Source organism: Scylla paramamosain, chromosome 49 (genome assembly GCF_035594125.1).
Source record: "Scylla paramamosain isolate STU-SP2022 chromosome 49, ASM3559412v1, whole genome shotgun sequence".
Classification (NCBI taxonomy): domain Eukaryota; kingdom Metazoa; phylum Arthropoda; class Malacostraca; order Decapoda; family Portunidae; genus Scylla; species Scylla paramamosain.
The window spans coordinates 5,120,844-5,131,310 of NC_087199.1; the positions used below are offsets into that span (position 1 = coordinate 5,120,844).

The 10,467-nt window shown below is 40.2% G+C and overlaps 1 protein-coding gene across 1 annotated transcript in view; it reads right to left on the reverse strand.

Annotated features, from left to right (window-relative positions):
* LOC135095594 (serine/threonine-protein phosphatase 6 regulatory ankyrin repeat subunit A-like) overlaps positions 1-2,251 on the reverse strand; it is a 126,448-nt gene extending 124,197 nt beyond the window's left edge. The window contains exon 1 of the mRNA XM_063996509.1: positions 2,085-2,251. The gene's annotated coding sequence lies outside the window, so the exon portion shown is untranslated. The remainder of the gene's footprint in view (positions 1-2,084) is intronic.
* Positions 2,252-10,467: the final 8,216 nt, after the last annotated feature.

Consider the following 10,467-nt stretch of genomic DNA (forward strand, 5'->3'; position numbering starts at 1 on the left):
TGCCAGTATTTCTCAACCCTCATCTCCCCCAACTTCTAAATCTGTACAGGGGCATTATCCATCCATGTATGGAGTATGCTTCACATATGGAGGTTCCACTCACACTGCTCTGCCGGACAGGATGGAATCAAAAGTTTTTGTTTTATTAACTCTCCTCTGGCTGACTGCCTCTTTGTCATCGCTGCAATGTTGCATCTCTTGCAAACTTCTACCGCTATTTTCACACTAACTGCTCTTCTGATCTTGCTAACTGCATGCCTCCCCTCCTTTTGTGGCCTAGCTGCAAAAGACTTTCCACTTTCTCTATCTGTTTTCTGTCCACTTCTCTAACCAGTCCTCTCAGTCATTCATTTCTGTCTCTGTTAAATTCTCGAACTACCTGCCATCTTTTGTATTTCCTCCTTCCTATGATTTGAACTCTTTTAAGAGGGAGGTTTCAAGACACTTATCCTCCGCTATTTATTTTCTTTTAGTTGATATTTAAGTGCGCCTTTTTTGTCTTCAGTTATTTTGTTGCCCTTAGACAGAGCTCCTTATATATATATATATATATATATATATATATATATATATATATATATATATATATATATATATATATATATATATATATATATATATATATATATATATATATATATATATATATATATATATATATATATATATATATATATATATATATATATATATATATATATATATATATATATATATATATACATATATATATATATATATATATTTATATATATATATATATATATATATATATATATATATATATATATATATATATATATATATATATATATATATATATATATATATATATATATATATATATATATAGCAGCAGCAGCAGCAGCAGCAGCAGCAGCAGTAGTAGTAGTAGTAGTAGTAGTAGTAGTAGTAGTAGTAGTAGTAGTAGTAGTAGTCAGTCAGTCAGTCATTCAGTCAGTCAGTCAGTCAGTCAGTCAGTCAGTCAGTCAGTCAGTCAGTCAATCAATCAATCAATCAATTAAGCTTTATTTCGTAATATAAACATTACATAGACAGACAGAATCTCCATAAAAATGGAAAGTAATGACTACATTAAGAGATCAATCAATAGCCAAAGAAACTTCCCTTCCTCTTAAATTTTCATGTTTCTGACCCATGATATTCTGGCTCGTAAAATATCAAGACAGTTTTGTAAGAAGTTTACATGATGATGTTATAGAAAAATATATATATAATGAACAATAAAAATATGTTATCTTTTCTGAATAAAGGCTTGTTCAAGGTAAAAAAAAAAAGTGATTATTAGAATTCTTAATAAAAGAACTAAAATATCTTGTTTGAACAAATCCAACATGGTGTCTCAATAAAAAAAAAAAAAACAGAAAGAGACAGGGAAGCATTTAGTCTGAGTGAGAGACTCGAGGGATTAGCATTACCACGTGAAGGGTAGACCACTGTCTAGGAGAGTCAGGTGTCTGAGTCAACAAAATCAATGTCAAACCCTCCGCCACACCTTGGGACACCTTGGCCCGCCAAGCTCCTCTGAGGGAGGGGCTTGTGTCTCTAACGTTCGTGAACAGAGTATAGTAGTAGTAGGAGTGGTAGTAGTAGTAGTAGCAGCAACAGCAACAGTAGCAGTAGCAGTGGTAGTAGTAGTAGTAGTAGTAATAGTTACAGTATTAGTAGTAGTAACAGCAGCAGCAGTAGTAGCAGTAGCAGTGATGGTGATGGTGGTAGTATAAATAGTAGCAGTAGTAGTAGTAGAACCGGGATACAGCGGGGGAGGTGCTTGAGTGTTTGAGATACCACAGGCCTTGATTAACGGGTCGGTGAGGGAAGGACCTTGCTCCCGCCCATACCCTGCCTCTGCCATAGCCACGCCCATTGCCACACTCCTGCCACTTTCTCTACCTACGCACATATCATCTCGCCCATGCCCGTGCCATACCGCGGCACGCCCACGAACATCATCTCCTATTCACATGTCCGCAACTAGTCTGTCTCTGTCATAATATCTTAACCCCATACACATCCTCTCTCTCTCTCTCTCTCTCTCTCTCTCTCTCTCTCTCTCTACTTACCCAAAACGGTTGTCAGCCTACAGCACACCTGCTTCCCTCATGTGACACCACACACACGCCAATACACTAGAAAACGACGTGCAACTTGTATCAAGTTTTTCAACCTACTGCTTGAGTGCATAACAGGAAAACTCTATCTGTGTGTGTGTGTGTGTGTGTGTGTGTGTGTTATAAGGTATAAGAAAGATAATAAATGTGGAAAACAGCATTAAATATGTAGTGAAGAGACAAGTAAGAATAATAGATGTAATGAGAGAGAGAGAGAGAGAGAGAGAGAGAGAGAGAGAGAATGTGGTGGAAGTTGCCAGCGATATACATATAAGTTATATGTATATGTTGTTATATGATATAACCATAACCTGAAAACAACAATTAAACCTTTGGGTCCTTGCACAGCTGAATTAGAATGAGAAGGAGAAGGAGGAGGAAGCTCAGGCAAAACTGCAGAGATGGAGGCGAATTTTTTTTATTTGCGCTGAAATTCTGTTCACACACACACAAGCGCGCGCGATTTCCGGACATGACATATCTCTTTTTCGTTAAAATTTTTCGTTTTTTATTCAATAAGTAAATGTTAGCGGCCCTTCATTAATAGAAAACCGAGGAAGGTAATAGAGAAGGAGGAGGAAGAAGAGGGGGAGGACTTCTTTCTCCATTTCTTATTCCTCCTTGTGCTTAGGTACTGAGTCATGAGAAACGCATCTCTCGTAGCTTGTGTGTGTGTGTGTGTGTGTGTGTGTGTGTGTGTGTGACTAACCAGACTCCGCCTACCCGCCTGTCCCTGCATACGGGTGCACTCTTTATCAGAACAGAAGAGCCACTTTGACAGTATCTTTTGTTGACCTAAGTGATCAACACTACTTGTAATGAAAATAGCGACAAAAAATACATGGCAGGCATTCATGGTGACAACTGTAGTAAGTGGAAGTTTGAAAGTACAAAAATGACCTTGGACTCGGACACCGCTCAGTGCTCCCATCTTGACACCCTCCGTCAGGACCTCGCTCTCCCCCTACCCGCAACCACATCATCATTACTGCATCACAATCACCACCTCCAAAAAGAACATCATCAGCAGCAACAGCAGCACTACCACTACCGCCACCACCACCACAACCACAACCACTACCTCTATCACCATCAGCAACCATCATCACTATCACAATCGCCACTTTACTATGATCCACCGCAACACTCTGCACCACACCTCTTCACACCAGACGTACACCACAACCACACTGCACCACACCACACTACACCACACTGCACCATACCACAACACACCACACCACACCCCACTGCACCACACCACACTACACTACATCACATCACATCACACCACACTGCATCACACCCCACCACACCGCGATGCACAACACCCCTCCACACCATACGTGCACCACACCACACCACGCTGCACCACACCATACCACACCACAACACGCCACACTGCACTACACTGCACCACACCACATCACACCACACTGCACCTCACTGCATCACACTGCACCCACCACACCACATCACACCACCACACTGCACCACACCACACCACACTGTACCACACCATACCAAACTACACACCACACTGCACCACACCAAACTACACGCCACACTGCACCACACCACACTGCACCACACCACATCACACCACACTGCACCACACCACACTGCACCACATCACACCACACCACACTGCACCACACCACACTGAACCACACCACACCATAATGCACCACACCACACTGCACCACACCACACCACACTGAACCACACCACACCACACCACAACACCACATCACTCTGCACCACACAGTATCACACAACACCACACAACAGCACACCACTCTGCACCACACTGCACTACACCACACCACACAACACTGCACCACACCACATCACAATGCTCTACACCACACAACACTGCTCCACACTACACCACACAACACTGTATAACACCACACCATACTGCACCACACTGCACTATACCACATCACAGTGCACCACACCACACCACACTCCACCACACTACACCAAATCACACTGTACCACACCACACTACACTGCAACACACTACACTTCACCAACACACTACACCACACCACACCACATCACACCACATCACATCACACTGCACCACACCACACCTCACCATACCACACTACACCACACCACATTGCACAACATCACCACACCACACTGTACTGCACACCACCACACCACACTGAGACGTCTCCACCAGTTTTTCTCACCTCCCTAGCTGTTAACTGTACAAGGGCCTTATCTATCCATGTATGGAGTATGCTTCACATGTCTGGAAGGCTCCACTCGTACTGCTCTTTTAGACAGGGTGAAATCAAAAGCTTTTCATCTCATCAACTCCTGTCCTCAAGTGACTCTTCAGCCTCTCTCTCATAGCTGCAGTGTTGCATCTCTAGCTGTCTTTTACCACTATTTTCATGCTAACTCCTCTTTTGTTCATGCTAACTCCATGACTCCCCTCCTCCCGCAGCCTCGCTGCACAAGACTTTCTTCTTTCTTTCACCCCTATTCTGTCCACCTCTCTAATGCAAGAGTTAACCATTATTCTCAATCATTCATCTCTTTCTCTAGTAGACTGGAACTCCCTGCCTGCTTCTGTATTTTCACCTTCCTATGACTTAAATTCCTTCAAGAGGGAGGTTTCAAGACACTTATCCTTCAATTTTTTTACTAAGACTTCGGACCCTATTCGGGGACTGGCATCGCAGTGACCTTTTTTTTTTTTGATGCCCTTCACCAGTGTCCCTCCTACATAAAAAAAAAAAAAAAACACATCTCCAAACACTACACCACACACTAGTCAGCCAGCAACAGTGTATAGGATTTCATAGGCCAACAAGTACATCATACAGCACACCACACACACCAGCCAGTCACCCAGCAACAGTGTATAAGATTACACAAGTCAACAAGTATATCACACAGCACACCACACCAGCCAGTCACCCACCAACAGTGTAAAGGATTACACAAGCCAACAAGTACATCACACAGCACACCACACACCAGTCAGTCACCCAGCACCAGTGTATAGGATTACACAAGCCAACAAGTAAACCACACACCAGCCAGTCAGCCAGCAATAGAATTTGGGATTACACAGGCCAACAAGCACACCACATCAACAACCAGCAATAGTGTATGGGATTACACAGTCCAGCAAGCACAGCACACACCACATTGTCTTGGTCCAAGATACTGCATGGGTTTGGTATATAATGGCTATTGGAAAACTCACAAACATTTTCATATTTTAATTGGTAACTACTAATTATTTATATCTCTTACAGATCAAAATTTTCAACTGGCATTCATCTTCAATTCATTCAAAGTTACTTGGTATCACTTTATATCTCTTCGACATATTCATTGATCAACACAATCATCATGCATGAACAAAGACAATAACAAATTCATAAACAACTGATATTCAATCCGCACAATTAATGTTCACTTAGAAAAGCACACATGACATCTCCTTTCACTGATCATCCTGGTGAACTAAACTTCAACTTTGCTATCCTCTTTGACCTAGAGCAACTGGTGCAACACCCTACTCATATTCCTGACCGTCTTGGAGACGTGCCCAACATTCTTGACCTTTTTATTTTATTTTCCTCTAATCCTTCTGCTTATGTTGTTACTCTCTCTTCTCCATTGGGCTCCTCCAATCATTTCATATCTTTTTCCTATCACTCCAATCCCTCCTCAGAATCCCCCAAAGCGGAGGTGCCAATGGCGTTATGCCTCTGTTAGTTGGCAGGACCTGAGGTATTTTGCTGATTTTCCTTGGAATGACTACTGCTTCCGTGTCAGAAACCCGTCTCTGTGTGCTGAGCGCATAACAGAGGTGATAGTGTCTGGCATGGAGGCGTACATTCCCCACTCTTTTTCTCAACCTAATCCTTCCAAACCTTGGTTTAATACAGCCTGTTCTCATGTTATACATGATAGCGAGGTGGCCCACAAGAGGTACTTGAGCCTTCCATCACTAGAATCTCCTGTACTTTATATTTCTGCATGGAACCATGCCAAGTTTGTTCTCCAACTAGCCAAAAACTCCTTCGTTAATAGAAAGTGTCAAAATCTTTCAAGATCTAACTCCCCTTGTGACTTCAGGCACCTAGCCAAAAACATCTACTATAACTTTGCTTCTTCTTTCCCTCCTTTATTTCAGATGGCACCACTGCTATCACACCTATCTCTTTGTTCAGACCTTTGCTAAAAACTCTATCCTGGATGATTCAGGGCTTGTTCTTCCCTCTCCTCCACCCCCTGACTACTTCATGCGACCTATTAAAAACTCTTCACAATGATGTTTTCCATGCCCTCACTGGTCTAAACCCCTGGAAGGCTTCTGGACCTAATGGGATCCCTCCTATTGTTCCGTGAAACCGCACCTCCATTCTTGCACCTTGCCTAGTCAAACTCTTTCAACTCTGTCTGTCAACATTTACCTTTCCTTCTTGCTGGAAGTTTGCCTACATTCAGCCTGTTCCTAAAAAAGGGTGACTGTTCTAATCCCTCAAACTATCATCCTATTGCTTTAATTTCCTGTTCATCTAAAGTTTTTTAATAAATCCTCAACAGGAAGATTCTTAAACATCTATCACTTCACAACCTTCAATGTATGGGTTTTATCAAGACCACTCTACTGGTGATCTTCTGGCTTTCCTTACTGAGTCTTGGTTGTCCTCTTTTAGAGATTTTGATTAAACTTTTGCTGTTGCCTTGGATATATCAAAAGGTTTTGATAGAGTTTGGCAGAAAGCTTTGATTTCTAAACTACATTCCTGTGGCTTTTATCCTTCTCTCTGTAACTTCGTCTCAAGTTTCCTTTCTGACTGTTCTATTGCTGCTGTGGTAGACGGTCACCGTTCTTCTAAATCTATTAACAGTGGTGTTCCTCAGGGTTCTGTCCTGTCACCCACTCTCTTCCTTTTATTCATCAATGATCTTCTAAACCAAACTTCTTGTCCTTTCCACTCCTATGCTGATACCACCCTGCACTTTTCCACGTCTTTTCATAGACATCCAACCCTTCAGGAGGTAAAAAGTTCATGCAGGGAAGCTACAGAGCGTCTGACTTCTGACCTCTCTAAGATTTCTGATTAGGGCAGAGCAAACTTGGTATTGTTCAATGCCTCAAAAAATAAATTCCTCCATCTATCAGCTCAGCACAACCTTCCAGACAACTATCCCCTCTTCTTCAATGACACTCAACTGTCCTCCTCTTTTATAGTGAACATCTTTGATCCCTCCTTTTCTTATAATCTAAACTGGAAACTTCACATCTCATCCCTAGTTGAAACAGCTTCTATGAAGTAAGACATTCTGAGATGTGTCCACCAGTTTTTCTCACCTCCCAAACTGCTAACTCTGTACAAGGGCCTTATCCTTCCATGTATGGAGTATACTTCTCATGTCTGGGGGGTGGGGGGGGATGGCTCCACTCATACCAGTCTTTTAGACAGTGGAATCAAAAGCTTTTTGTCTCATTAGTTCCTCTCCTCTAACTGACTGTCTTCAGCCTCTTTCTCATTGCTGCAATGTTGCATCTCTTGCCGTAATCTACCACTATCTTCATACTAACTGCTCTTCTGATTTTGTTAACTGCTTGCCTCCCCTCTTTCCACAGCCTCACTGCACAAGACTCTTCTTTCTCTCATCCCTATTCTGTCCACCTCTCTAATGCAAGAGTTAACCAACATTCTCAGTCATTCATCCCTTTCTCTGGTAAACTCTGCAACTTCCTGCCTGCTTCTGTATTTCCACCTTTCTATGTCTTGAATTCCTTCAAGAGGGAAGTTTTGAAGACATTTATCCTTCAGTTTTTCATTACTGCTTTGGACCCTATTCAGGGACCCCCATCTCAATGGGCTTTTTTTTTTTTTTACTAGATTTTTGTTGCCCTTGGCCTGTGCCCCTCCTACATTGGAAAAAAAAAAAAAGAGAATCACATGAATTGTGATTAATTAATTAATTAATTAATTAGCATTAATGGACTCATCTCATGATTAAAGGAATTAAATGTTTGTTTAAATGAGAAAAGTCCAGATATAATGGGCCTCACAGAAACAAAATTATATGATGAGTTAGAGGTAAAGAACATTGGGCAAAATTAATACAATTTATGGAAAAGATGTAGAACATATAAGAAAAAAGGAAGAGTGATGTTTCTAGTTAAGAAAAGCTTAAAGGTGGTTGAAATAGAATATGGCAACGGATTAGCTGAAGCAATAAAAATTGGAGTGAAAAATACACGAGGCAAAAAAAGGCAATACATAGTGATGTACGTACCACCAAAAACCAACGCCTGGTCAAATGAAGAATATGAAATAATGATAAAAGACACAGTGAACTGGACACAGAAAGTGCTAAGTTGTGATAAATTGATCATGATGGGAGATTTTAACTGTAAGGTGTGTTGGGAATAGCGATACATGGAGAGAACAGAATCCTCTTGAGGAAATAAATTATTACAGCAAGCAATGGATAATATATTAACCCAATGGATAAAAGGAGATACAAGATTTGGAAAAGATGGAGAAACATCAAGATTAGGTCTGTTATTTAGTAAGAAACCAGAAGGAATTGCGAATGTTCATATAGGGTAACCATTAGCCAAAAGTGATCACGCTACCATAGAATTCAATATGAATGAAGAAATAGAGAATCAAAGGAATGAAGAACATTATGCTGGGAGATTAAACTACTGTAAGGCAGACTTTGATAACATGAGGAAGTTTTTTCAAGAGGAGAGATGGGATAGATTCCATAAGGCTACAGGGGTCCAAGAGAAGTGGGATGAATTTCTTAAAATATATAAAGGAGGTGAAAAAAAAAGTTTGTGCCTAAAAAGCAGACAGTAATAGCTGGTAAAAAAAAGAGTGGTTTAATAAAAGATGCAAAGCAGCAAGGACAAAAGAGGATACATGGAAAAAAAATGGAGGAAAAGTAAAAGAATTAACCTGTGGAATAATTACAAACAAGCAAGGAATGATTACGTGAAGATCCTGAAAGATGTTCAAAGTTTGAAAAAGATATAATAGACAGGTATAAACATGAGCCCAAACTCTTCTATAAATATGTGAATGGTAAACTGAAAAGCAAAGTGAGTATAGGAAAACTAATGGTAGATGGAGTGGTTTATGAAGACCTGAAAGAGATGGCAAAAGTAATGAATAAGAGCTTTAAGGAAGTTTTTACAAAGGAAAAGGAATTTATATTGTGCACACCTAAAAAATAGAAAAATAGAGGAATTTCAAGTAACAAAAGAGGAAATTGATGAATCATCAAAACGTTAGATGTGAGAAAGGCCACAAGACTGGATGGAGTGTCGGGATGGGTAATAAAAGAATGCAGTAACCAGCTTAATGATAAATTACATGCCATCATATGTACCTCTATTAATGAAGGAATAGTTCCACAGGATTGGAAAATGGCAAACATCGTACCATATTTAAAGGAGACACACAAGACCCACTAAATTATAGACCAGTTTTTCTGATGAGTGTGGTTGAAAAAATATGTGAAAGGATAATAAAGAACAAATGGACCAAGTTTTTGGAAGATAAGGACATTCTCACAACTTGTCAATTTGGCTTTAGAAAAGGGAGATTTTGTGTCACTAATTTATTATGTTATTATTCAAGAGTGATTGATATTATACAGGAGAGAGATGGTTGGACAGACTATATTTATCCAGATTTAAGAAAAGCTTTTGATAAAGTGCCACATAATAGACTGCTGTGGAAGCTGGAAAAGACAGGTGGTATAAATGGAAAAAAAGCTGAAATGGATGGATGATTTCCTTAAAAACAGAGAGGTGCGAATAGTAATTAGGGACCAGACATCAATGCGGAGCCCAGTATTAAGTGAGGTCCCCCAAGGTCAGTGTTGACACCAATAATGTTTGTGGTGTATATAAATGATATGGTGGAGAATGTATCCAGCTATATGAGTCTTTTTGCTGATGATGCAAAACTTATGAGAAGAGTGAAGGGAACTGAAGATTGTGAAGAATTACAAAGAGATCTAGGCAAGGTGTGCGAGTGGAGCAACAGATGGCAGATGGAATTTAACTCTGGTAAGTGTAAAAAGATGGAATTTGGAAAAAGTAACAGAAGGTGTAGCTTTAACTACAAGATGGGGAATGAAACAATGAATAAAACAAGAGAAAAAGATCTGGGAGTGATTTTCTCATAGAATTTATCACCAGAAAAGCATATTAACAAGATAATAGGTGAAACTCTCTGCCTACTAAGAAATATAAGAGTTGCCTTTGCTTATCTGGATGTAGAAATGACAAGGAAAATAATAACCACAATGATATGTCCAA